General features: G+C 42.3%; 23 non-coding genes across 23 annotated transcripts; 19 read left to right on the top strand and 4 right to left on the bottom strand.

Annotated features, from left to right (window-relative positions):
• Positions 1-3,356: 3,356 nt before the first annotated feature.
• Trnav-cac lies at positions 3,357-3,429 on the top strand. The gene has a single exon. It is a non-coding gene; the product is annotated as a tRNA-Val (tRNA).
• Positions 3,430-3,659: 230 nt separating this feature from the next.
• On the top strand, positions 3,660-3,732 carry Trnak-cuu. The gene has a single exon. It is a non-coding gene; the product is annotated as a tRNA-Lys (tRNA).
• Positions 3,733-3,856: 124 nt separating this feature from the next.
• Positions 3,857-3,929, top strand: Trnav-aac. Its single transcript has one exon. It is a non-coding gene; the product is annotated as a tRNA-Val (tRNA).
• Positions 3,930-4,444: 515 nt separating this feature from the next.
• On the bottom strand, positions 4,445-4,518 carry Trnan-guu. Its single transcript has one exon. It is a non-coding gene; the product is annotated as a tRNA-Asn (tRNA).
• Positions 4,519-4,623: 105 nt separating this feature from the next.
• Positions 4,624-4,696, top strand: Trnav-cac. The gene has a single exon. It is a non-coding gene; the product is annotated as a tRNA-Val (tRNA).
• A 230-nt stretch (positions 4,697-4,926) lies between these two features.
• Trnak-cuu lies at positions 4,927-4,999 on the top strand. Its single transcript has one exon. It is a non-coding gene; the product is annotated as a tRNA-Lys (tRNA).
• Positions 5,000-5,096: 97 nt separating this feature from the next.
• On the top strand, positions 5,097-5,169 carry Trnav-aac. The gene has a single exon. It is a non-coding gene; the product is annotated as a tRNA-Val (tRNA).
• Positions 5,170-11,375: 6,206 nt separating this feature from the next.
• On the top strand, positions 11,376-11,448 carry Trnav-cac. The gene has a single exon. It is a non-coding gene; the product is annotated as a tRNA-Val (tRNA).
• A 230-nt stretch (positions 11,449-11,678) lies between these two features.
• Positions 11,679-11,751, top strand: Trnak-cuu. The gene has a single exon. It is a non-coding gene; the product is annotated as a tRNA-Lys (tRNA).
• A 123-nt stretch (positions 11,752-11,874) lies between these two features.
• On the top strand, positions 11,875-11,947 carry Trnav-aac. Its single transcript has one exon. It is a non-coding gene; the product is annotated as a tRNA-Val (tRNA).
• A 515-nt stretch (positions 11,948-12,462) lies between these two features.
• On the bottom strand, positions 12,463-12,536 carry Trnan-guu. The gene has a single exon. It is a non-coding gene; the product is annotated as a tRNA-Asn (tRNA).
• A 105-nt stretch (positions 12,537-12,641) lies between these two features.
• Positions 12,642-12,714, top strand: Trnav-cac. Its single transcript has one exon. It is a non-coding gene; the product is annotated as a tRNA-Val (tRNA).
• A 230-nt stretch (positions 12,715-12,944) lies between these two features.
• On the top strand, positions 12,945-13,017 carry Trnak-cuu. The gene has a single exon. It is a non-coding gene; the product is annotated as a tRNA-Lys (tRNA).
• A 123-nt stretch (positions 13,018-13,140) lies between these two features.
• Trnav-aac lies at positions 13,141-13,213 on the top strand. The gene has a single exon. It is a non-coding gene; the product is annotated as a tRNA-Val (tRNA).
• A 515-nt stretch (positions 13,214-13,728) lies between these two features.
• Positions 13,729-13,802, bottom strand: Trnan-guu. The gene has a single exon. It is a non-coding gene; the product is annotated as a tRNA-Asn (tRNA).
• A 105-nt stretch (positions 13,803-13,907) lies between these two features.
• Positions 13,908-13,980, top strand: Trnav-cac. The gene has a single exon. It is a non-coding gene; the product is annotated as a tRNA-Val (tRNA).
• Positions 13,981-14,210: 230 nt separating this feature from the next.
• On the top strand, positions 14,211-14,283 carry Trnak-cuu. Its single transcript has one exon. It is a non-coding gene; the product is annotated as a tRNA-Lys (tRNA).
• A 123-nt stretch (positions 14,284-14,406) lies between these two features.
• Positions 14,407-14,479, top strand: Trnav-aac. Its single transcript has one exon. It is a non-coding gene; the product is annotated as a tRNA-Val (tRNA).
• A 515-nt stretch (positions 14,480-14,994) lies between these two features.
• On the bottom strand, positions 14,995-15,068 carry Trnan-guu. Its single transcript has one exon. It is a non-coding gene; the product is annotated as a tRNA-Asn (tRNA).
• Positions 15,069-15,476: 408 nt separating this feature from the next.
• On the top strand, positions 15,477-15,549 carry Trnak-cuu. The gene has a single exon. It is a non-coding gene; the product is annotated as a tRNA-Lys (tRNA).
• Positions 15,550-15,646: 97 nt separating this feature from the next.
• Positions 15,647-15,719, top strand: Trnav-aac. Its single transcript has one exon. It is a non-coding gene; the product is annotated as a tRNA-Val (tRNA).
• Positions 15,720-22,263: 6,544 nt separating this feature from the next.
• Trnak-cuu lies at positions 22,264-22,336 on the top strand. The gene has a single exon. It is a non-coding gene; the product is annotated as a tRNA-Lys (tRNA).
• A 102-nt stretch (positions 22,337-22,438) lies between these two features.
• On the top strand, positions 22,439-22,511 carry Trnav-aac. Its single transcript has one exon. It is a non-coding gene; the product is annotated as a tRNA-Val (tRNA).
• Positions 22,512-27,582: the final 5,071 nt, after the last annotated feature.

The following is a 27,582-nucleotide window of genomic DNA, read 5'->3' on the forward strand; positions in this document are numbered from 1 at the left end:
ATCCCAAAATTTTATATAAAACTCAAAAGGAATGCCATCTGTACCCGGGGCCTTGTTCTTTTTAGTTGCCTTAAGGGCGATGTTAATTTCATCTACTGTGAACGGATCTACAAGAAAGTTGCCACTCTCCGGGATCGAACCTAGTACTCCTCGATTCAACGCTTGAGCGTTTAACGACTGAGCTACCACTGATACACCCGAATCGTTTTTAGTGGGTTTTGTACGGGTAAGTGCACCTCTAATCCCTTCTAGAAATTTTCCAGCTAATTGGGTATTGGGGGAGGGCTGGTTCTGAAAAATTCTACTAAAGTGTTCAATTATTTCTTGATTAATCTGCTCAGGTTGGGTAATTTTACAGTTATCATTAGTTTTGAGCTGAGTGATCAGAGACTTCTGGAAATTGCTCGTTGACTTGTTCATATGAAAGGTAGATGGCTCTTCTTCGGCTATACTTTGAACGCGTGAACGTATTGCAAATCCCCTCAATGCTTCTCGCTCCCAGGCTAGAAACTCACGTTTCAACTCCATGTAACGCGCATGATTGAAATTTACATTGTTCACGGTTTCTTTTAGTTGATGTTGGAGTAATTTCCTTTTGACTCTCTGATCACAGATTCTCTTTTTACAATAGTTCATTGATAATCGCCTGAGGCTAGGTTTGAAAATAATCTCCCACCAATGATCTACGTTTTCAATACGGGATGGGTGTTGAGACATTTCTTCAATAAAGACATGCACCAAGTTTATATATTCTTCTTCCTCAAGAATTGATGAGTTAAGTTTCCATAAATTCCTTGACTTGTTCCTCACTACACTAGGAGGGGTGGTGCTGTTTATATACCCTACGATTGGTCTGTGATCCCCGAGTGGTAAGTCGTGCAAATGGATATCAGAAAATTTTACGTGATGGTGGCAATAAATTCGGTCCAATCTAGCCTGGCTAGCCGCACAATTGTACGTCCAACAAGGTTCATTTTTCCGAATTTCTCTCCAGACATCTGTTAATGAAAGGGCTTTTACTAAATCTCGGAGGGGTTCTAGTAATGCTAGTCTAATTTTAGGTGGTGTTGTCTTGCTACTTTTACGGTCATCGATCTCGTCAACGGCATTAAAATCTCCCAATATAATTGCTGGTGCCTTATACTGGGCAACATAAGCCGGAATAGTTTGCCGGAGGAAAGAATCTCTATAACTTTTATTTTGGTCACCAGATGGGGCGTAAATACACACGAAAGCAAGACCCTTTACTTCCATGGCTATCAGCCTCCCCTCCGGTTCAAACAAAATGTTTTTGGCGCTCAGCCCGTGTCGTACTAGGATGGCTGTCCCATGTTGTCTAGGACCGAGATTTGTGTGCATCTGGTAATGTTTAGTAAATACGGTGCTAGAGTGAAATACTACTTCTTGCAAACATATAATATCAAGTTTATTATGTAAAAAGAAATTGAGTATTATTTGAAGTTTGTCAGGTGACGATATTCTGTTGATATTATATGTCGCGATGTTAGTCATGATTAATATTTAAATTTGGGTTTAGAGGGTTGGGTTTTGTTATCGTGGGCTTTTTTCCTTCTAACGGCCTCCATTGCTTTGAGAGTTTTATCTACTATGGGGGTTGATGGAGTGCCGAGGGGGACGCCCAAGGACTCCTGAGTCTCACTCACATGACTAGCCTCCTGGCTATCAAGTGGCCGTTGTCCTGGCTGAATACTCCCACCAGAAAAAGAAATGTCTTCATCAGGATTTGAAATCGAAACCACTTCGGTTGCATCCATCTCTTCAACCACCTCGTTATCCATCTGATCTATCGTGGATGGAATAGATGGTACTCCAGGTGAGATTGGAGCGGGTGGAACATCGTTCCCCCCAGAGAGGGCGGGAAAAGAATTAATGTCCGCACCCGGTATCGAAACTGGAACCTCTCGAGTCGGAGACCCGAGTTCAACCAACTGAGCTACACCAGATACAATTTCCTCAGCTACCTCGCCCGAGCCAGAGGAAGAGGCAGTACGACTCCTCTTTTTTGATTGTTTTTGTTGGTCACGGAATTCCCTCGTCTGTTTCATTTTCTTTTTCTTGACCAATTTGGACGCAACAGACGAACCTACACAGTTGGTGTCTTCAGCGTCAGCATCGGTGTCAGAAGAAGATTCAGTTCCATCGGGTTTCGAAATCTGATCCTCTGGAGCTCCATCAAGAACGACAACAGTCGACGTCGTTGGCCTCTGGGCTAACTCGGGGAATGTATCAGCGTCAACAGTTGGAGCAATTGGCATTTGCCCGCCACCAATCGGGCCTGTCTCCTGGGGCTTCCTAACAGTTGTCCTAACTGGGCCACGATTTGTTAGTAATACACTGCTATAGCTACGTGTTCCAATGGGGCCTTTTGAAATGGTGCTGGGGTTTGTTAAACTACGGGGTTGCTTGGGGCAATTAGCTAAGACATGGGTGGGAGAATCACACATGCGGCATGTGTGCATTTGCCCTGCATAAGACACCATTATTGGTTCCTTGTAGCTTCCAAAGGTGATATAAGACGGAATGCTCTTGTGGATTTCCATATCCACGTTGACAATTCCAGTCTTTATCCCGTTCCACCTTGGGAGCGATCTATCCTGATACGTGTCCCAAAAAATCCGAGAAATCACTCCATACTCACGCAATCTCTTGTTTAGCAGGCTTAGGTCATCATCGAATTTGAAATGTTGAATTCTAACGCGTACAAGGTTAACTGACCTATCTCTCACTCTAATTTTGACCTCCTTGCCACTAATGACTACTGATTCTTTAGCACTAAATTTATTCAAAAATTCAATATGGTCATTGACGGTCTTGAACCCAATTCGGAAAACGCAAATAGCTCGTCCTGGTAGGCGAGAAACTGCATCAAAGATGCTATCAGATTCATTACTGTCGTGCTCGAAACATTCGTAGAACTCATGCCTGGTCACTTCAGTATTACCAAAAGAGATTTCGGCAGTACGTGGCCAGACGTCTGGGGATTCCGATCCATTTTACCCACAATAACAGGGGCAAAAGGACGGGGAGAAAAATGCAAAAAGAGGGAACAAAACCAAAATGGCGCTCAACAAACAACAAGGGAAACAGGACACACAAGCAACAATACAACAGAAGAGAAACAAAAAAAAGAACAAATAGTTTTTTGACTCACAGCAAGATGTCACACTTGGGAGCTCAGTTATACACGTCTAGTCACAGCCGAACGCGCTAGCCAATTGCGCCACAGAGGCATGCTGGTTGATTAACGACACACTCGTCAAGATCAACAGGCAAACCAAACATTACCTTTTTTTAGTGTGGCCAACGCTAATAAAATGTTGCAGAAACATTGTGGGGCTTCCATAGTGTAGAGGTTATCACGTCGGCTTCACACGCTGAAGGTCCTCAGTTCGATCCTGAATGGAAGCATCAGTATAACGTTAGGAAAAAATAATCGTAGGAGAAAAGGAAATGAAATGGAATTAATAACTTGTAATGTATCTTATCTTGATGACAACTAGACTAGAACAAGTAGACATCTGGAAAGTACACACAGACAACCAACCAATCATAGTAAAAGTTATCTCACGGTTCCTGGAAAGGAAAAAATGTCGTCAATAAGACTTGGTTCATTACATTGGAATAGAGCGCAATAGTAAGCCTGGCTAGCTCAGTCGGTAGAGCATGAGACTCTTAATCTCAGGGTCGGGGGTTCGAGCCCCCCGTTGGGCGTCTATATTTACAATATATTGCTTCTCTCATATATTTGCAAATAAATGCAGATGAAAGTTAGAAGTTGGGAGACGATCGTTAGAATTTTGTAATCATTCCAGAATAATTCTATAGCGGAATTGTAGTTTCCATAGTGTAGTGGTTATCACGTCGGCCTAACACGCTGAAGGTCCTTAGTTCGATCCTGGGTGGAAACAGGACAATGTATTTTTAGAAAGACTATCAAAAAAGCACATTTTGGTTTTTTGAAAAAGCCAAGCATTCATGTTTCTTGTGAAAATGAAATCTACATTATGACAATGTGAAGATATTCGCAATGCTGTACCCGGAGGAAGTCAACAGAAAGCGGGAAATCAATGATGACTGTGGTTGTTGAAAAAGGTGCTATAACCCCGAAGAGACTTCTTCTGTAGCCAAACGTCAATGACTGTTGTTTTAGGGAAATGAGAAATGACTTGCTCTGGATGGGGAAGAATTCCATAAACACCGGAGGGGAATCTATATAGATTACACCTGAACCTGGAACAGTAGCTCCGAACAGTGGAAGAACATCATGTGCGTGCACCCTACGCTGCAAATGTTCAGTAGATTTAACAGTCATCAGTTAAAGAAGCCATATCGCGAGTGTGCGCTCTTCATTGGACGCTTTAGTTGGTTAAAGGTGTCATGAGGCGAAGAAATTGAATTAAAACAACAGTAGTCATTCACCATGCGCCCCTGGGTGGGATCGAACCACCAGCCTTCCGGTTAACAGCCGAACGCGCTAGCCAATTGCGCCACAGAGGCATGCTGGTTGATTAACGACACACTCGTCAAGATCAACAGGCAAACCAAACATTGCCTTTTTTTAGTGTGGCCAACGCTAATAAAATGTTGCAGAAACATTGTGGGGCTTCCATAGTGTAGAGGTTATCACGTCGGCTTCACACGCTGAAGGTCCTCAGTTCGATCCTGAGTGGAAGCATCAGTATAACGTTAGGAAAAAATAATCGTAGGAGAAAAGGAAATGAAATGGAATTAATAACTTGTAATGTATCTTATCTTGATGACAACTAGACTAGAACAAGTAGACATCTGGAAACTACACACAGACAACCAACCAATCATAGTAAAAGTTATCTCACGGTTCCTGGAAAGGAAAAAATGTCGTCAATAAGACTTGGTTCATTACATTGGAATAGAGCGCAATAGTAAGCCTGGCTAGCTCAGTCGGTAGAGCATGAGACTCTTAATCTCAGGGTCGGGGGTTCGAGCCCCCCGTTGGGCGTCATATATTTGCAAATAAATGCAGATGAAAGTTAGAAGTTGGGAGACGATCGTTAGAATTTTGTAATCATTCCAGAATAATTCTATAGCGGATTGTAGTTTCCATAGTGTAGTGGTTATCACGTCGGCCTAACACGCTGAAGGTCCTCAGTTCGATCCTGGGTGGAAACAGGACAATGTATTTTTAGAACGACTATCAAAAAAGCACATTTTGGTTTTTTGAAAAAGCCAAGCATTCATGTTTCTTGTGAAAATGAAATCTACATTATGACAATGTGAAGATATTCGCAATGCTGTATCCGGAGGAAGTCAACAGAAAGCGGGAAATCAATGATGACTGTGGTTGTTGAAAAAGGTGCTATAACCCCGAAGAGACTTCTTCTGTAGCCAAACGTCAATGACTGTTGTTTTAGGGAAATGAGAAATGACTTGCTCTGGATGGGGAAGAATTCCATAAACACCGGAGGGGAATCTATATAGATTACACCTGAACCTGGAACAGTAGCTCCGAACAGTGGAAGAACATCATGTGCGTGCACCCTACGCTGCAAATGTTCAGTAGATTTAACAGTCATCAGTTAAAGAAGCCATATCGCGAGTGTGCGCTCTTCATTGGACGCTTTAGTTGGTTAAAGGAGTCATGAGGCAAAGAAATTGAATTAAAACAACAGTAGTCATTCACCATGCGCCCCTGGGTGGGATCGAACCACCAGCCTTCCGGTTTTTTTTTTATATTTAAACGATTTATTGTCACAATTAAAATTTAAATTGCATTACAGATACTTGGGGCATTTAAGTGATTTGTGACATAAGTGACTTGCTGTGGCCAAGGAGAAACATTACAAAGAAAAAGAAACATTTCGAGACGGAAATGAAAGAGGACAAATGATTTTGGTGAAAAATGTGAAATTTAACAATACGACATCTGGGGGGGATCCAAGAAATATTAACTGTAATGAGAGAACAATGTTGTATAAAGATAAGAAGAAATCTGTTGAGAATTTTGAGAGGGAATATTTATGGATTAGAAGGTGACATCTGGGGAGAATTTTTTGAATGAAGGAGGCTTGACCAGAGAGACTGTATTTCATTGATGGCTGGGGTGAGGTTTTGGCTGCGGGCGGTCCAGACGGTGATGATGTAGGATTGGATGAGTGCCAGTATTTTCTCTTTATTGGGGCCATTTCCAATGTCTCCATTTATTGTTGATTTGAGTGGTTTTTGACATCCAAGTTTCGTTAGTTGAATTCGAAGCCATAAACTGATGTGGACTTTCTCAGAACAGAGTAACATAAGATGGTCGTCAGTTTCTTGGCCGCTATTGCATAGAGGACATTGGTCATTTCTAGAAAGTCTGAGGCTTGTGAGGCGCATTTTGGTAGGGAGCTGATTATGGTTGAAATCCCAGACCAGTTCAGCGTTTCTTCCTTTCATTTTGGCCACCCAACGCCAGATGGAAGCCCAGTCGAAGTCTGGTTTCGCAACTTCGGTTCTCCCTGGTTGCCCAAGGTTAGCGATCAGGTGATTGTAGGTGGCGCGGTGATTGGATACGGTTGACGATGTGAAGATGCCAGCTTTAAGTAGAGCGGTGATGGTTGAAAGTGCGGTGGTGAAATATGGATGTGATGAATGGGTTGCATTAAATCTGGGCTGGATGATTTGTTGAAGGAGATTCTTGAGGTGTGGACCCAACCAATAAACGGCTGCAGCTCTCTCAATAGCCTCGGGATGGATTAAAGATTTAAAGATTTGACGGGTGAAAAGGGATTGGAAGAATTGAAAAAGTAAGGTGACTCCAAGTCCACCTTGGAGTCGGGGGCGGATCAAAACATTTAGGGGTGGGTGCTCTCTTCGTTGTGCCCAAAGAAATTTGTTGCATTTTTGTTGGAGGAGAAGGGCTTGGGTTTTGTTGCAAGGGAGTACATGAGCTATATGAACAAGTTGTGATAAGACATGTTGTTTGATGAATAGGACGCGACCATAAAAGTGAAATGACGGTGTGTGTTTGTGATAAGAATATTTTGTATGATGTTGAACTGTCTTTGCCAATTGTCTCTTACTGTTGTTTTTATTTCAGAAGAAAAAGTAATACCAAGAATTTTCAAGTTGTCTACTTGAGTTATCCAATCATGTGGCCAAGTACGTTTAGGATGAGTTTGATTGAAATTGCTTCTACGTGGGATCGAACTCCTAACCTCAGGAATCCCAGCCGACGCTACTACCGTCTGCGCTACTACGGCCTGTGGACATTGATTTAAGGTCCAAGTGCCTAGACCAAGTAATTTTGTCTTCCCCTTGTTAATACGTGCATTTGTCCAGGCACAAAATTCTAGAATAATCTCGGATGCACGACGTACATCTTTCATTGATGAGACAAAAACTACTAGATCATCTACATATGCACGAACTTTGATGCGTTTTCCGTAGTGTTCAATTCCGTCAATACCCCTAGACAAGCAAACTAAAAGCGGTTCAATATAGAGGGCAAACAGATGGACTGACAGGGGGCACCCCTGTCGCACGGATTGTGCATTGTCCACAGTACCGACTATGTCATTACCGTTCAATGGGCATAGTTCAGTTATACTGTACAGCGTTTTCAACCAATCAACAAAGAGGGGGGGATAGCCCATGGCTGTCATTACTTCCCACAGAACGTCTCGATTGACAAGGTCATATGCTTTCTCTAAATCGTACGCGATAATGGCGGCCGGTTTGAGAGAAGATACCTCTTTTGATTTACGACCTGTATTATCAATGACATCTCGGATTAAACACAAGCTGTCAAAGATATAGCGGCCGGGTACACCACCTTTTTGATGTGAGTCTAGAGAGTTTTGAAGAGATTTTCTCAGACGAAAAGCCAATACTGACGCGATTAACTTATAATCGGTATTTAACAAAGAGATTGGTCGGTAATCGGTGATTTTACTCGGTGTTGGGATTTTTGGGACTAATCTTATAGCTGCCCTTCCCTGCGACGGCTGGAGTTTTCTTTTTTCGAGGACGCAATTCATCATTTCCAGAAAATGAACACCAATAACATCCCAAAATTTTATATAAAACTCAAAAGGAATGCCATCTGTACCCGGGGCCTTGTTCTTTTTAGTTGCCTTAAGGGCGTTGTTAATTTCATTTACTGTGAACGGATCTACAAGAAAGTTGCCACTCTCCGGGATCGAACCTAGTACTCCTCGATTCAACGCTTGAGCGTTTAACGACTGAGCTACCACTGATACACCCAAATTGTTTTTAGTGGGTTTTGTACGGGTAAGTGCACCTCTAATCCCTTCTAGAAATTGTCCAGCTAATTGGGTATTGAGGGAGGGCTGGTTCTGAAAAATTCTACTAAAGTGTTCAATTATTTCTTGATTAATCTGCTCAGGTTGGGTAATTTTACAGTTATCATTAGTTTTGAGCTGAGTGATCAGAGACTTCTGGAAATTGCTCGTTGACTTGTTCATATGAAAGGTAGATGGCTCTTCTTCGGCTATACTTTGAACGCGTGAACGTATAGCAAATCCCCTCAATGCTTCTCGCTCCCAGGCTAGAAACTCACGTTTCAACTCCATGTAAAGCGCATGATTGAAATTTACATTGTTCACGGTTTCTTTTAGTTGATGTTGGAGAAATTTCCTTTTGACTCTCTGATCACAGATTCTCTTTTTACAATAGTTAATTGATAATCGCCTAAGGCTAGGTTTGAAAATAATCTCCCACCAATGGTCTACGTTTTCCATACGGGATGGGTGTTGGAACATTTCTTCAATGAAGACATGCACCAAGTTTATATATTCTTCTTCCTCAAGAATTGATGAGTTAAGTTTCCATAAATTCCTTGACTTGTTTCTCACTACATTAGGAGGGTTGGTGCTGTTTATATACCCTACGATTGGTCTGTGATCCCCGAGTGGTAAGTCGTGCAAATGGATATCAGAAAATTTTACGTGATGGTGGCAATAAATTCGGTCTAATCTAGCCTGGCTAGCCGCACAATTGTACGTCCAACAAGGTTCATTTTTCCGAATTTCTCTCCAGACATCTGTTAATGAAAAGGCTTTTACTAAATCTCGGAGGGGTTCTAGTAATGCTAGTCTAATTTTAGGTGGTGTTGTCTTGCTACTTTTACGGTCATCGATCTCGTCAACGGCATTAAAATCTCCCATTATAATTGCTGGTGCCTTATACTGGGCAACATAAGCCGGAATAGTTTGCCCTAGGAAAGAATCTCTATAACTTTTATTTTGGTCACCAGATGGGGCGTAAATACACACGAAAGCAAGACCCTTTACTTCCATGGCTATCAGCCTCCCCTCCGGTTCAAACAAAATGTTTTTGGCGCTCAGCCCGTGTCGTACTAGGATGGCTGTCCCATGTTGTCTAGGACCGAGATTTGTGTGCATCTGGTAATGTTTAGTAAATACGGTGCTAGAGTGAAATACTACTTCTTGCAAACATATAATATCAAGTTTATGATGTAAAAAGAAATTGAGTATTATTTGAAGTTTGTCAGGTGACGATATTCTGTTGATATTATATGTCGCGATGTTAGTCATGATTAATATTTAAATTTGGGTTTAGAGGGTTGGGTTTTGTTATCGTGGGCTTTTTTCCTTCTAACGGCCTCCATTGCTTTGAGAGTTTTATCTTCTATGGGGGTTGATGGAGTGCCGAGGGGGACGCCCAAGGACTCCTGAGTCTCACTCACATGACTAGCCTCCTGGCTATCAAGTGGGCGTTGTCCTGGCTGAATACTCCCACCAGAAAAAGAAATGTCTTCATCAGGATTTGAAATCGAAACCACCTCGGTTGCATCCATCTCTTCAAACACCTCGTTATCCATCTGATCTATCGTGGATGGAATAGATGGTACTCCAGGTGAGATTGGAGCGGGTGGAACATCGTTCCCCCCCGAAAGGGCGGGAAAAGAATTAATATCCACACCGAGTCGGAGACCCGAGTTCAACCAACTGAGCTACACCAGATGCAATTTCTTCAGCTACCTCGCCCGAACCAGAGGAAGAGGCAGTACGACTCCTCTTTTTTGATTGTTTTTGTTGGTCACGGAATTCTCTCGTATGTTTAATTTTCTTTTTCTTAACCGATTTGGACGCAACAGACGAACCTACACAGTTAGTGTCTTCAGCGTCAGAATCGGTGTCAGAAGAAGATTCAGTTCCATCGGGTCTCGAAATTGGATCTTCTGGAGCTCCATCAAGAACGACAACAGTCGACGTCGTTGGCCTCTGGGCTAACTCAGGGAATGAATCAGCGTCAACAGTTGGAGCAATTGGCATTTTCCCGCCACCAATCGGGTCTGTCTCCTGGGGCTTCCTAGCAGTTGTCCTAACTGGCCCACGATTTGTTAGTACACTACTATAGCTACGTGTTCCAATGGGGCCTTTTGAAATGGTGCTGGGAGTGGTTAAACTACGGGGTTGCTTGGGGCAATTAGCTAAAACATGGGTGGGAGAATCACACATGCGGCATGTCTGCATTTGCCCTGCATAAGACACCATTATTGGTTCCTTGTAGCTTCCAAAGGTGATATAAGACGGGATGCTCTTGTGGATTTCCATATCCACATTGACAACTCCAGTCTTTATCCCGTTCCACCTTGGAAGCGATCTAAATTGGTACGTGTCCCAACAAATCCGAGAAATCACTCCATACTCACGCAATCTCTTGTTGAGCAGGCTAAGGTCATCATCGAATTTGAAATGTTGGATTCTAACGCGTACAAGGTTAACTGACCTATCTCTAACTCTAATTCGGACCTCCTTGCCACTAATAACAACAGACTCTTTAGCACTAAATTTATCCAAGAATTCAATGTGGTCTTTGACGGTCTTGAACCCAATTCGGAAAACACAAAAAGCTCGTCCTGGTAGGCGACAAACTGCATCAAAGATGCAATCAGATTCGTTACTACCCTGCTCGAAACATTCGTAGAATTCATGCCTGGTCACTTCAGTATTACCAAAAGAGATTTCGGCAGTACGTGGCCAGACGTCTGGGGATTCCGTTCCCATTTTACCCACAATCAAGGGGCAAGGAGACGGAAAAAGAAACAATACAAAAAAAATGGAACAAAAAGCAAAATGGCGCTTAGCAAACAACAAGAGAAACACGAAAGACAAGCAACAATACAATAAAGAGAACAAAAAAAAGAACAAATAGTTTTTTGACTCACAGCAAGATGTCACACTTGGGAGATCAGTTAGACACGTCTAGTCAAAGCCGAACGCGCTAGCCAATTGCGCCACAGAGGCATGCTGGTTGATTAACGACACACTCGTCAAGATCAACAGGCAAACCAAACATTACCTTTTTTTAGTGTGGCCAACGCTAATAAAATGTTGCAGAAACATTGTGGGGCTTCCATAGTGTAGAGGTTATCACGTCGGCTTCACACGCTGAAGGTCCTCAGTTCGATCCTGAGTGGAAGCATCAGTATAACGTTAGGAAAAAATAATCGTAGGAGAAAAGGAAATGAAATGGAATTAATAACTTGTAATGTATCTTATCTTGATGACAACTAGACTAGAACAAGTAGACATATGGAAACTACACACAGACAACCAACCAATCATAGTAAAAGTTATCTCACGGTTCCTGGAAAGGAAAAAATGTCGTCAATAAGACTTGGTTTATTACATTGGAATAGAGCGCAATAGTAAGCCTGGCTAGCTCAGTCGGTAGAGCATGAGACTCTTAATCTCAGGGTCGGGGGTTCGAGCCCCCCGTTGGGCGTCTATATTTGCAATATATTGCTTCTCTCATATATTTGCAAATAAATGCAGATGAAAGTTAGAAGTTGGGAGACGATCGTTAGAATTTTGTAATCATTCCAGAATAATTCTATAACGGATTGTAGTTTCCATAGTGTAGTGGTTATCACGTCGGCCTAACACGCTGAAGGTCCTCAGTTCGATCCTGGGTGGAAACAGGACAATGTATTTTTAGAAAGACTATCAAAAAAGCACATTTTGGTTTTTTGAAAAAGCCAAGCATTCATGTTTCTTGTGAAAATGAAATCTACATTATGACAATGTGAAGATATTCGCAATGCTGTATCCGGAGGAAGTCAACAGAAAGCGGGAAATCAATGATGACTGTGGTTGTTGAAAAAGGTGCTATAACCCCGAAGAGACTTCTTCTGTAGCCAAACGTCAATGACTGTTGTTTTAGGGAAATGAGAAATGACTTGCTCTGTATGGGGAAGAATTCCATAAACACCGGAGGGGAATCTATATAGATTACACCTGAACCTAGAACAGTAGCTCCGAACAGTGGAAGAACATCATGTGCGTGCACCCTACGCTGCAAATGTTCAGTAGATTTAACAGTCATCAGTTAAAGAAGCCATATCGCGAGTGTGCGCTCTTCATTGGACGCTTTAGTTGGTTAAAGGAGTCATGAGGCGAAGAAATTGAATTAAAACAACAGTAGTCATTCACCATGCGCCCCTGGGTGGGATCGAACCACCAGCCTTCCGGTTAACAGCCGAACGCGCTAGCCAATTGCGCCACAGAGGCATGCTGGTTGATTAACGACACACTCGTCAAGATCAACAGGCAAACCAAACATTACCTTTTTTTAGTGTGGCCAACGCTAATAAAATGTTGCAGAAACATTGTGGGGCTTCCATAGTGTAGAGGTTATCACGTCGGCTTCACACGCTGAAGGTCCTCAGTTCGATCCTGAGTGGAAGCATCAGTATAACGTTAGGAAAAAATAATCGTAGGAGAAAAGGAAATGAAATGGAATTAATAACTTGTAATGTATCTTATCTTGATGACAACTAGACTAGAACAAGTAGACATATGGAAACTACACACAGACAACCAACCAATCATAGTAAAAGTTATCTCACGGTTCCTGGAAAGGAAAAAATGTCGTCAATAAGACTTGGTTCATTACATTGGAATAGAGCGCAATAGTAAGCCTGGCTAGCTCAGTCGGTAGAGCATGAGACTCTTAATCTCAGGGTCGGGGGTTCGAGCCCCCCGTTGGGCGTCTATATTTGCAATATATTGCTTCTCTCATATATTTGCAAATAAATGCAGATGAAAGTTAGAAGTTGGGAGACGATCGTTAGAATTTTGTAATCATTCCAGAATAATTCTATAACGGATTGTAGTTTCCATAGTGTAGTGGTTATCACGTCGGCCTAACACGCTGAAGGTCCTCAGTTCGATCCTGGGTGGAAACAGGACAATGTATTTTTAGAAAGACTATCAAAAAAGCACATTTTGGTTTTTTGAAAAAGCCAAGCATTCATGTTTCTTGTGAAAATGAAATCTACATTATGACAATGTGAAGATATTCGCAATGCTGTATCCGGAGGAAGTCAACAGAAAGCGGGAAATCAATGATGACTGTGGTTGTTGAAAAAGGTGCTATAACCCCGAAGAGACTTCTTCTGTAGCCAAACGTCAATGACTGTTGTTTTAGGGAAATGAGAAATGACTTGCTCTGTATGGGGAAGAATTCCATAAACACCGGAGGGGAATCTATATAGATTACACCTGAACCTAGAACAGTAGCTCCGAACAGTGGAAGAACATCATGTGCGTGCACCCTACGCTGCAAATGTTCAGTAGATTTAACAGTCATCAGTTAAAGAAGCCATATCGCGAGTGTGCGCTCTTCATTGGACGCTTTAGTTGGTTAAAGGAGTCATGAGGCGAAGAAATTGAATTAAAACAACAGTAGTCATTCACCATGCGCCCCTGGGTGGGATCGAACCACCAGCCTTCCGGTTAACAGCCGAACGCGCTAGCCAATTGCGCCACAGAGGCATGCTGGTTGATTAACGACACACTCGTCAAGATCAACAGGCAAACCAAACATTACCTTTTTTTAGTGTGGCCAACGCTAATAAAATGTTGCAGAAACATTGTGGGGCTTCCATAGTGTAGAGGTTATCACGTCGGCTTCACACGCTGAAGGTCCTCAGTTCGATCCTGAGTGGAAGCATCAGTATAACGTTAGGAAAAAATAATCGTAGGAGAAAAGGAAATGAAATGGAATTAATAACTTGTAATGTATCTTATCTTGATGACAACTAGACTAGAACAAGTAGACATATGGAAACTACACACAGACAACCAACCAATCATAGTAAAAGTTATCTCACGGTTCCTGGAAAGGAAAAAATGTCGTCAATAAGACTTGGTTCATTACATTGGAATAGAGCGCAATAGTAAGCCTGGCTAGCTCAGTCGGTAGAGCATGAGACTCTTAATCTCAGGGTCGGGGGTTCGAGCCCCCCGTTGGGCGTCTATATTTGCAATATATTGCTTCTCTCATATATTTGCAAATAAATGCAGATGAAAGTTAGAAGTTGGGAGACGATCGTTAGAATTTTGTAATCATTGCAGAATAATTCTATAGCGGATTGTAGTTTCCATAGTGTAGTGGTTATCACGTCGGCCTAACACGCTGAAGGTCCTCAGTTCGATCCTGGGTGGAAACAGGACAATGTATTTTTAGAAAGACTATCAAAAAAGCACATTTTGGTTTTTTGAAAAAGCCAAGCATTCATGTTTCTTGTGAAAATGAAATCTACATTATGACAATGTGAAGATATTCGCAATGCTGTATCCGGAGGAAGTCAACAGAAAGCGGGAAATCAATGATGACTGTGGTTGTTGAAAAAGGTGCTATAACCCCGAAGAGACTTCTTCTGTAGCCAAACGTCAATGACTGTTGTTTTAGGGAAATGAGAAATGACTTGCTCTGGATGGGGAAGAATTCCATAAACACCGGAGGGGAATCTATATACATTACACCTGAACCTGGAACAGTAGCTCCGAACAGTGGAAGAACATCATGTGCGTGCACCCTACGCTGCAAATGTTCAGTAGATTTAACAGTCATCAGTTAAAGAAGCCATATCGCGAGTGTGCGCTCTTCATTGGACGCTTTAGTTGGTTAAAGGAGTCATGAGGCAAAGAAATTGAATTAAAACAACAGTAGTCATTCACCATGCGCCCCTGGGTGGGATCGAACCACCAGCCTTCCGGTTAACAGCCGAACGCGCTAGCCAATTGCGCCACAGAGGCATGCTAATTGATTAACGACACACTCGTCAAGATCAACAGGCAAACCAAACATTACCTTTTTTTAGTGTGGCCAACGCTAATAAAATGTTGCAGAAACATTGTGGGGCTTCCATAGTGTAGAGGTTATCACGTCGGATTCACACGCTGAAGGTCCTCAGTTCGATCATGAGTGGAAGCATCAGTATAACGTTAGGAAAAAATAATCGTAGGAGAAAAGGAAATGAAATGGAATTAATAACTTGTAATGTATCTTATCTTGATGACAACTAGACTAGAATAAGTAGACATATGGAAACTACACACAGACAACCAACCAATCATAGTAAAAGTTATCTCCCGGTTCCTGGAAAGGAAAAAATGTCGTCAATAAGACTTGGTTCATTACATTTGAATAGAGCGCAATAGTAAGCCTGGCTAGCTCAGTCGGTAGAGCATGAGACTCTTAATCTCAGGGTCGGGGGTTCGAGCCCCGCGTTGGGCGTCATATATTTGCAAATAAATGCAGAAGAAAGTTAGAAGTTGGGAGACGATCGTTAGAATTTTGTAATCATTCCAGAATAATTCTATAGCGGATTGTAGTTTCCATAGTGTATTGGTTATCACGTCGGCCTAACACGCTGAAGGTCCTCAGTTCGATCCTGGGTGGAAACAGGACAATGTATTTTTAGAAAGACTATCAAAAAAGCACATTTTGGTTTTTTGAAAAAGCCAAGCATTCATGTTTCTTGTGAAAATGAAATCTACATTATGACAATGTGAAGATATTCGCAATGCTGTCTCCGGAGGAAGTCAACAGAAAGCGGGAAATCAATGATGACTGTGGTTGTTGAAAAAGGTGCTATAATCCCGAAGAGACTTCTTCTGTAGCCAAACGTCAATGACTGTTGTTTTAGGGAAATGAGAAATGACTTGCTCTGGATGGGGAAGAATTCCATAAACACCGGAGGGGAATCTATATAGATTACACCTGAACCTGGAACAGTAGCTCCGAACAGTGGAAGAACATCATGTGCGTGCACCCTACGCTGCAAATGTTCAGTAGATTTAACAGTCATCAGTTAAAGAAGCCATATCGCGAGTGTGCGCTCTTCATTGGACGCTTTAGTTGGTTAAAGGAGTCATGAGGCGAAGAAATTGAATTAAAACAACAGTAGTCATTCACCATGCGCCCCTGGGTGGGATCGAACCACCAGCCTTCCGTTTTTTTTTTTTTTTTTATATTTAAACGATTTATTGTCACAATTAAAATTTAAATTTCTTTACAGATACTTGGGGCATTTACGAGATTTGTGACATAAGTGACTTGCTGTGGCCAAGGAGAAACATTACAAACAGAAAAAGAAAACATTTCGAGACGGAAATGAAAGAGGACAAATGATTTTAGTAAAAAATGTGGAATTTAACAATACGACATCTGGGGGGGGGATCCAAGAAATAATAGTTGTAATGAGAGAACAATGTTGTATAAAGGTAAGAAGAAATCTGTTGAGAATTTTGAGAGGGAATATTTATGGATTAGAAGGTGACATCTGGGGAGAATTTTTTGAATGAAGGAGGCTTGACCAGAGAGACTGTATTTCATTGATGGCTGGGGTGAGGTTTTGGCTGCGGGCGGTCCAGACGGTGATAATGTAGGATTGGATGAGGGCCAGTATTTTCTCTTTATTGGGGCCATTTCCAATGTCTCCATTTATTGTTGATTTGAGTGGTTTTTGACATCCAAGTTTCGTTAGTTGAATTCGAAGCCATAAACTGATGTGGACTTTCTCAGAACAGAGTAACATAAGATGGTCGTCAGTTTCTTGGTCGCCATTGCATAGAGGACATTGGTCATTTCTAGAAAGTCTGAGGCTTGTGAGGCGCATTTTGGTAGGGAGCTGATTATGGTTGAAATCCCAGACCAGTTCAGCGTTTCTTCCTTTCATTTTGGCCACCCAACGCCAGATGGAAGCCCAGTCGAGGTCTGGTTTCGCAACTTCGGTTCTCCCTGGTTGCCCAAGGTTAGCGATCAGGTGATTGTAGGTGGCGCGGTGATTGGATACGGTTGACGATGTGAAGATGCCAGCTTTAAGTAGATCGGTGATGGTTGAAAGTGCGGTGGTGAAGTATGGATGTGATGAATGGGTTGCATTAAATCTGGGCTGGGTGATTTGTTGAAGGAGATTCTTGAGGTGTGGACCCAACCAATAAACGGCTGCAGCTCTCTCAATAGCCTCGGGATGGATTAAAGATTTAAAGATTTGACGGGTGAAAAGGGATTGGAAGAATTGAAAAAGTAAGGTGACTCCAAGTCCACCTTGGAGTCGGGGGCGGATCAAAACATTTAGGGCTGGGTGCTCTCTTCTTTGTGCCCAAAGAAATTTGTTGCATTTTTGTTGGAGGAGAAGGGCTTGGGTTTTGTTGCAAGGGAGTACATGAGCTATATGAACAAGTTGTGATAAGACATGTTGTTTGATGAATAGGGCGCGACCATAAAAAGTGAAATGACGGTGTGTGTTTGTGATAAGAATATTTTGTATGATGTTGTACTGTCTTTGCCAATTGTCTCTTACTGTTGTTTTTATTTCAGAAGAAAAAGTAATTCCAAGAATTTTCAAATTGTCTACTTGAGTTATCCAATCATGTGGCCAAGTACATTTAGGATGAGTTTGATTGAAATTGCTTCTCCGTGGGATCGAACTCCTAACCTCAGGAATCCCAGCCGACGCCGCTACCGTCTGCGCTACTACGGCCTGTGGATATTGATTTAAGGTCCAAGTGCCTAGACCAAGTAATTTTGTCTTCCCCTTGTTAATACGTGCATTTGTCCAGGCACAAAATTCTAGAATAATCTCGCATGCACGACGTACATCTTTCATTGATGAGACAAAAACTACTAGATCATCTACATATGCACGAACTTTGATGCGTTTTCCGTAGTGTTCAATTCCGTCAATACCCCTAGACAAGCAAACTAAAAGCGGTTCAATATAGAGGGCAAACAGATGGACTGACAGAGGGCACCCCTGTCGCACGGATTGTGCATTGTCCACAGTACCGACTATGTCATTACCGTTCAATGGCCATAGTTCAGTTATACTGTACAGCGTCTTCAACCAATCAACAAAGAGGGGGGGATAGCCCATGGCAGTCATTACTTCCCACAGAACGTCTCGATTGACAAGGTCATATGCTTTCTCTAAATCGTACGCGAGAATGGCGGCCGGTTTGAGAGAAGATACCTCTTTTGATTTACGACCTGTATTATCAATGACATCTCGGATTAAACACAAGCTGTCAAAGATATAGCGGCCGGGTACACCACCTTTTTGATGTGAGTCTAGAGAGTTTTGAAGAGATTTTCTCAGACGAAAAGCCAATACTGACGCGATTAACTTATAATCGGTATTTAACAAAGAGATTGGTCGGTAATCGGTGATTTTACTCGGTGATGGGATTTTTGGGACTAATCTTATAGCTGCCCTTCCCTGCGACGGCTGGAGTTTTCTTTTTTCGAGGACGCAATTCATCATTTCCAGAAAATGAACACCAATAACATCCCAAAATTTTATATAAAACTCAAAAGGAATGCCATCTGTACCTTGGGCCTTGTTCTTTTTAGTTGCCTTAAGGGCGATGTTAATTTCATCTACTGTGAACGGATCTACAAGAAAGTTGCCACTCTCCGGGATCGAACCTAGTATTCCTCGATTCAACGCTTGAGCGTTTAACGACTGAGCTACCACTGATACACCCGAATCGTTTTTAGTGGGTTTTGTACGGGTAAGTGCACCTCTAATCCCTTCTAGAAATTTTCCAGCTAATTGGGTATTGGGGGAGGGCTGGTTCTGAAAAATTCTACTAAAGTGTTCAATTATTTCTTGATTAATCTGCTCAGGTTGGGTAATTTTACAGTTATCATTCGTTTTGAGCTGAGTGATCAGAGACTTCTGGAAATTGCTCGTTGACTTGTTCATATGAAAGGAGATGGCTCTTCTTCGGCTATACTTTGAACGCGTGAACGTATTGCAAATCCCCTCAATGCTTCTCGCTCCCAGGCTAGAAACTCACGTTTCAACTCCATGTAACGCGCATGATTGAAATTTACATTGTTCACGGTTTCTTTTAGTTGATGTTGGAGTAATTTCCTTTTGACTCTCTGATCACAGATTCTCTTTTTACAATAGTTCATTGATAATCGCCTGAGGCTAGGTTTGAAAATAATCTCCCACCAATGATCTACGTTTTCAATACGGGATGGGTGTTGGGACATTCCTTCAATAAAGACATGCACCAAGTTTATATATTCTTCTTCCTCAAGAATTGATGAGTTAAGTTTCCATAAATTCCTTGACTTGTTCCTCACTACACTAGGAGGGGTGGTGCTGTTTATATACCCTACGATTGGTCTGTGATCCCCGAGTGGTAAGTCGTGCAAATGGATATCAGAAAATTTTACGTGATGGTGGCAATAAATTCGGTCCAATCTAGCCTGGCTAGCCGCACAATTGTACGTCCAACAACGTTCATTTTTCCGAATTTCTCTCCAGACATCTGTTAATGAAAGGGCTTTTACTAAATCTCGGAGGGGTTCTAGTAATGCTAGTCTAATTTTAGGTGGTGTTGTCTTGCTACTTTTACGGTCATCGATCTCGTCAACGGCATTAAAATCTCCCAATATAATTGCTGGTGCCTTATACTGGGCAACATAAGCCGGAATAGTTTGCCGGAGGAAAGAATCTCTATAACTTTTATTTTGGTCACCAGATGGGGCGTAAATACACACGAAAGCAAGACCCTTTACTTCCATGGCTATCAGCCTCCCCTCCGGTTCAAACAAAATGTTTTTGGCGCTCAGCCCGTGTCGTACTAGGATGGCTGTCCCATGTTGTCTAGGACCGAGATTTGTGTGCATCTGGTAATGTTTAGTAAATACGGTGCTAGAGTGAAATACTACTTCTTGCAAACATATAATATCAAGTTTATTATGTAAAAAGAAATTGAGTATTATTTGAAGTTTGTCAGGTGACGATATTCTGTTGATATTATATGTCGCGATGTTAGTCATGATTAATATTTAAATTTGGGTTTAGAGGGTTGGGTTTTGTTATCGTGGGCTTTTTTCCTTCTAACGGCCTCCATTGCTTTGAGAGTTTTATCTACTATGGGGGTTGATGGAGTGCCGAGGGGGACGCCCAAGGACTCCTGAGTCTCACTCACATGACTAGCCTCCTGGCTATCAAGTGGCCGTTGTCCTGGCTGAATACTCCCACCAGAAAAAGAAATGTCTTCATCAGGATTTGAAATCGAAACCACTTCGGTTGCATCCATCTCTTCAACCACCTCGTTATCCATCTGATCTATCGTGGATGGAATAGATGGTACTCCAGGTGAGATTGGAGCGGGTGGAACATCGTTCCCCCCAGAGAGGGCGGGAAAAGAATTAATGTCCGCACCCGGTATCGAAACTGGAACCTCTCGAGTCGGAGACCCGAGTTCAACCAACTGAGCTACACCAGATACAATTTCCTCAGCTACCTCGCCTGAGCCAGAGGAAGAGGCAGTACGACTCCTCTTTTTTGATTGTTTTTGTTGGTCACGGAATTCCCTCGTCTGTTTCATTTTCTTTTTCTTGACCAATTTGGACGCAACAGACGAACCTACACAGTTGGTGTCTTCAGCGTCAGCATCGGTGTCAGAAGAAGATTCAGTTCCATCGGGTTTCGAAATCTGATCCTCTGGAGCTCCATCAAGAACGACAACAGTCGACGTCGTTGGCCTCTGGGCTAACTCGGGGAATGTATCAGCGTCAACAGTTGGAGCAATTGGCATTTGCCCGCCACCAATCGGGCCTGTCTCCTGGGGCTTCCTAACAGTTGTCCTAACTGGGCCACGATTTGTTAGTAATACACTGCTATAGCTACGTGTTCCAATGGGGCCTTTTGAAATGGTGCTGGGGTTTGTTAAACTACGGGGTTGCTTGGGGCAATTAGCTAAGACATGGGTGGGAGAATCACACATGCGGCATGTGTGCATTTGCCCTGCATAAGACACCATTATTGGTTCCTTGTAGCTTCCAAAGGTGATATAAGACGGAATGCTCTTGTGGATTTCCATATCCACGTTGACAATTCCAGTCTTTATCCCGTTCCACCTTGGGAGCGATCTATCCTGATACGTGTCCCAAAAAATCCGAGAAATCACTCCATACTCACGCAATCTCTTGTTTAGCAGGCTTAGGTCATCATCGAATTTGAAATGTTGAATTCTAACGCGTACAAGGTTAACTGACCTATCTCTCACTCTAATTTTGACCTCCTTGCCACTAATGACTACTGATTCTTTAGCACTAAATTTATTCAAAAATTCAATATGGTCATTGACGGTCTTGAACCCAATTCGGAAAACGCAAATAGCTCGTCCTGGTAGGCGAGAAACTGCATCAAAGATGCTATCAGATTCATTACTGTCGTGCTCGAAACATTCGTAGAACTCATGCCTGGTCACTTCAGTATTACCAAAAGAGATTTCGGCAGTACGTGGCCAGACGTCTGGGGATTCCGATCCCATTTTACCCACAATAACAGGGGCAAAAGGACGGGGAGAAAAATGCAAAAAGAGGGAACAAAACCAAAATGGCGCTCAACAAACAACAAGGGAAACAGGACACACAAGCAACAATACAACAGAAGAGAAACAAAAAAAAGAACAAATAGTTTTTTGACTCACAGCAAGATGTCACACTTGGGAGCTCAGTTATACACGTCTAGTCACAGCCGAACGCGCTAGCCAATTGCGCCACAGAGGCATGCTGGTTGATTAATGACACACTCGTCAAGATCAACAGGCAAACCAAACATTACCTTTTTTTAGTGTGGCCAACGCTAATAAAATGTTGCAGAAACATTGTGGGGCTTCCATAGTGTAGAGGTTATCAGGTCCGCTTCACACGCTGTAGGTCCTCAGTTCGATCCTGAGTGGAAGCATCAGTATAACGTTAGGAAAAAATAATCGTAGGAGAAAAGGAAATGAAATGGAATTAATAACTTGTAATGTATCTTATCTTGATGACAACTAGACTAGAACAAGTAGACATCTGGAAACTACACACAGACAACCAACCAATCATAGTAAAAGTTATCTCACGGTTCCTGGAAAGGAAAAAATGTCGTCAATAAGACTTGGTTCATTACATTGGAATAGAGCGCAATAGTAAGCCTGGCTAGCTCAGTCGGTAGAGCATGAGACTCTTAATCTCAGGGTCGGGGGTTCGAGCCCCCCGTTGGGCGTCAAGTCATATATTTGCAAATAAATGCAGATGAAAGTTAGAAGTTGGGAGACGATCGTTAGAATTTTGTAATCATTCCAGAATAATTCTATAGCGGATTGTAGTTTCCATAGTGTAGTGGTTATCACGTCGGCCTAACACGCTGAAGGTCCTCAGTTCGATCCTGGGTGGAAACAGGACAATGTATTTTTAGAAAGACTATCAAAAAAGCACATTTTGGTTTTTTGAAAAAGCCAAGCATTCATGTTTCTTGTGAAAATGAAATCTACATTATGACAATGTGAAGATATTCGCAATGCTGTATCCGGAGGAAGTCAACAGAAAGCGGGAAATCAATGATGACTGTGGTTGTTGAAAAAGGTGCTATAACCCCGAAGAGACTTCTTCTGTAGCCAAACGTCAAACGTGACTGTTGTTTTAGGGAAATGAGAAATGACTTGCTCTGGATGGGGAAGAATTCCATAAACACCGGAGGGGAATCTATATAGATTACACCTGAACCTGGAACAGTAGCTCCGAACAGTGGAAGAACATCATGTGCGTGCACCCTACGCTGCAAATGTTCAGTAGATTTAACAGTCATCAGTTAAAGAAGCCATATCGCGAGTGTGCGCTCTTCATTGGACGCTTTAGTTGGTTAAAGGAGTCATGAGGCGAAGAAATTGAATTAAAACAACAGTAGTCATTCACCATGCGCCCCTGGGTGGGATCGAACCACCAGCCTTCCGGGTTTTTTTTTTTATATTTAAACGATTTATTGTCACAATTAAAATTTAAATTGCTTTACAGATACTTGGGGCATTTACGTGATTTGTGACATAAGTGACTTGCTGTGGCCAAGGAGAAACATAACAAAGAAAAACAAAAAGAACCAATTTCGAGACGGAATTGAAAGAGGACAAATGATTTTGGTGAAAAATATAAAATTTAACAATACGACATCTGGGGGGGGATCCAAGAAATTATAATTGTAATGAGAGAACAATGTTGTATAAAGATAAGACGAAATTTGTGGAGAATTTTGAGAAAGAATATTTAAGGATTAGGAGGTGACATCTGGGGAGAATTTTTTGAAAGAAGGAGGCTTGACCCGAGAGACTGTATTTCGTTTATGGCTGGGGTGAGGTTTTGGCTGCGGGCGGTTCAGACGGTGATGATGTAGGATTGGATGAGGGCCAGTATTTTCTCTTTATTGGGGCCATTTCCAATGTCTCCATTTATTGTTGATTTGAGTGGTTTTTGACATCCAAGTTTCGTTAGTTGAATTCGGAGCCATAAACTGATGTGAACTTTCTCAGAACATAGTAACATAAGATGGTCGTCAGTTTCTTGGCCGCCATTGCATAGAGGACATTGGTCATTTCTAGAAAGTCTGAGGCTTGTGAGGCGCATTTTGGTAGGGAGCTGATTATGGTTGAAATCCCAGACCAGTTCAGCGTTTTTTCCTTTCATTTTGGCCACCCAACGCCAGATGGAAGCCCAGTCGAGGTCTGGTTTCGCAACTTCGGTTCTCCCTGGTTGCCCAAGGTTAGCGATCAGGTGATTGTAGGTGGCGCGGTGATTGGATACGGTTGACGATGTGAAGATGCCAGCTTTAAGTAGATCGGTGATGGTTGAAAGTGCGGTGGTGAAGTATGGATGTGATGAATGGGTTGCATTAAATCTGGGCTGGATGATTTGTTGAAGGAGATTCTTGAGGTGTGGACCCAACCAATAAACGGCTGCAGCTCTCTCAATAGCCTCGGGATGGATTAAAGATTTAAAGATTTGACGGGTGAAAAGGGATTGGAAGAATTGAAAAAGTAAGGTGACTCCAAGTCCACCTTGGAGTCGGGGGCGGATCAAAACATTTAGGGGTGGGTGCTCTCTTCGTTGTGCCCAAAGAAATTTGTTGCATTTTTGTTGGAGGAGAAGGGCTTGGGTTTTGTTGCAAGGGAGTACATGAGCTATATGAACAAGTTGTGATAAGACATGTTGTTTGATGAATAGGACGCGACCATAAAAAGTGAAATGACGGTGTGTGTTTGTGATAAGAATATTTTGTATGATGTTGAACTGTCTTTGCCAATTGTCTCTTACTGTTGTTTTTATTTCAGAAGAAAAAGTAATTCCAAGAATTTTCAAATTGTCTACTTGAGATATCCAATCATATGGTCAAGTACGTTTAGGATGAGTTTGATTGAAATTGCTTCTACGTGGGATCGAACTCCTAACCTCAGGAATCCCAGCCGACGCCGCTACCGTCTGCGCTACTATGGCCTGTGGACATTGATTTAAGGTCCAAGTGCCTAGACCAAGTAATTTTGTCTTCCCCTTGTTGATACGTGCATTTGTCCAGGCACAAAATTCTAGAATAATCTCGCATGCACGACGTACATCTTTCATTGATGAGACAAAAACTACTAGATCATCTACATATGCACGAACTTTGATGCGTTTTCCGTAGTGTTCAATTCCGTCAATACCCCTAGACAAGCAAACTAAAAGCGGTTCAATATAGAGGGCAAACAGATGGACTGACAGAGGGCACCCCTGTCGCACGGATTGTGCATTGTCCACAGTGCCGACTATGTCATTACCGTTCAATGGGCATAGTTCAGTTATACTGTACAGCGTTTTCAACCAATCAACAAACAGGGGGGATAGCCCATGGCTGTCATCACTTCCCACAGAACGTTTCGATTGACAAGGTCATATGCTTTCTCTAAATCGTACGCGATAATGGCGGCCGGTTTGAGAGAAGATACCTCTTTTGATTTACGACCTGTATTATCAATGACATCTCGGATTAAACACAAGCTGTCAAAGATATAGCGGCCGAGTACACCACCTTTTTTATGTGAGTCTAGAGAGTTTTGAAGAGATTTTCTCAGACGAAAAGCCAATACTGACGCGATTAACTTGTAATCGGTATTTAAAAAAGAGATTGGTCGGTAATCGGTGATTTTACTCGGTGTTGGGATTTTTGGGACTAATCTTATAGCTGCCCTTCCCTGCGACGGCTGGAGTTTTCTTTTGTCGAGGACGCAATTCATCATTTCCAGAAAATGAACACCAATTACATCCCAAAATTTTATATAAAACTCAAAAGGAATGCCATCTGTACCCGGGTCCTTGTTCTTTTTAGTTGCCTTAAGGGCGTTGTTAATTTCATCTACTGTGAACGGATCTACAAGATAGTTGTCACTCTCCGGGATCGAACCTAGTACTCCTCGATTCAACGCTTGAGCGTTTAACGACTGAGCTACCACTGATACACCCGAATCATTTTTAGTGGGTTTTGTACGGGTAAGTGCACCTCTAATCCCTTCTAGAAATTTTCCAGCTAATTGGGTATTGGGGGAGGGCTGGTTCTGAAAAATTCTACTAAAGTGTTCAATTATTTCTTGGTTAATCTGCTCAGGTTGGGTAATTTTACAGTTATCATTAGTTTTGAGCTGAGTGATCAGAGACTTCTGGAAATTGCTCGTTGACTTGTTCATATGAAAGGTAGATGGCTCTTCTTCGGCTATACTTTGAACGCGTGAACGTATTGCAAATCCCTTCAATGCTTCTCGCTCCCAGGCTAGAAACTCACGTTTCAACTCCATGTAACGTGCATGATTGAAATTTACATTGTTCACGGTTTCTATTAGTTGATGTTGGAGCAATTTCCTTTTGACTCTCTGATCACAGATTCTCTTTTTACAATAGTTCATTGATAATCGCCTGAGGCTAGGTTTGAAAATAATCTCCCACCAATGATCTACGTTTTCAATACGGGATGGGTGTTGGGACATTCCTTCAATAAAGACATGCACCAAGTTTATATATTCTTCTTCCTCAAGAATTGATGTGTTAAGTTTCCATAAATTCCTTGACTTGTTCCTCACTACACTAGGAGGGGTGGTGCTGTTTATATACCCTACGATTAGTCTGTGATCTCCGAGTGGTAAGTCGTGCAAATGGATATCAGAAAATTTTACGTGATGGTGGCAATAAATTCGGTCCAATCTAGCCTGGCTAGCCGCACAATTGTACGTCCAACAAGGTTCATTTTTCCGAATTTCTCTCCAGACATCTGTTAATGAAAGGGCTTTTACTAAATCTCGGAGGGGTTCTAGTAATGCTAGTCTAATTTTAGGTGGTGTTGTGTTGCTACTTTTACGGTCATCGATCTCGTCAACGGCATTAAAATCTCCCAATATAATTGCTGGTGCCTTATACTGGGCAACATAAGCCGGAATAGTTTGCCGGAGGAAAGAATCTCTATAACTTTTATTTTGGTCACCAGATGGGGCGTAAATACACACGAAAGCAAGACCCTTTACTTCCATGGCTATCAGCCTCCCCTCCGGTTCAAAGAAAATATTTTTGGCGCTCAGCCCGTGTCGTACTAGGATGGCTGTCCCATGTTGTCTAGGACCGAGATTTGTGTGTATCTGGTAATGTTTAGTAAATACGGTGCTAGAGTGAAATACTACTTCTTGCAAACATATAATATCAAGTTTATGATGTAAAAAGAAATTGAGTATTATTTGAAGTTTGTCAGGTGACGATATTCTGTTGATATTATATGTCGCGATGTTAGTCATGATTAATATTTAAATTTGGGTTTAGAGGGTTGGGTTTTGTTATCGTGGGCTTTTTTCCTTCTAACGGCCTCCATTGCTTTGAGAGTTTTATCTTCTATGGGGGTTGATGGAGTGCCGAGGGGGACGCCCAAGGACTCCTGAGTCTCACTCACATGACTAGCCTCCTGGCTATCAAGTGGGCGTTGTCCTGGCTGTATACTCCCACCAGAAAAAGAAATGTCTTCATCAGGATTTGAAATCGAAACCACCTCGGTTGCATCCATCTCTTCAACCACCTCGTTATCCATCTGATCTATCGTGGATGGAATAGATGGTACTCCAGGTGAAATTGGAGCGGGTGGAACATCGTTCCCCCCAAAAAGGGCGGGAAAAGAATTAATGTCCACACCCGGTATCGAAACTGGAACCTCTCGAGTCGGAGACCCGAGTTCAACCAACTGAGCTACACCACATTCAACTTCCTCAGCTACCTCGCCCGAGCCAGAGGAAGAGGCAGTACGACTCCTCTTTTTTGATTGTTTTTGTTGGTCACGGAATTCCCTCGTCTGTTTCATTTTTCTTTTTCTTGACCAATTTGGACGCAACAGACGAAGCTACACAGTTGGTGTCTTCAGCGTCAGCATCGGTGTCAGAAGAAGATTCAGCTCCATCGGGTTTCGAAATCGGATCCTCT

The sequence above is a fragment of the Daphnia pulex genome, chromosome 3 (assembly GCF_021134715.1).
Source record: "Daphnia pulex isolate KAP4 chromosome 3, ASM2113471v1".
NCBI classification, from domain to species: Eukaryota; Metazoa; Arthropoda; class Branchiopoda; order Diplostraca; family Daphniidae; genus Daphnia; species Daphnia pulex.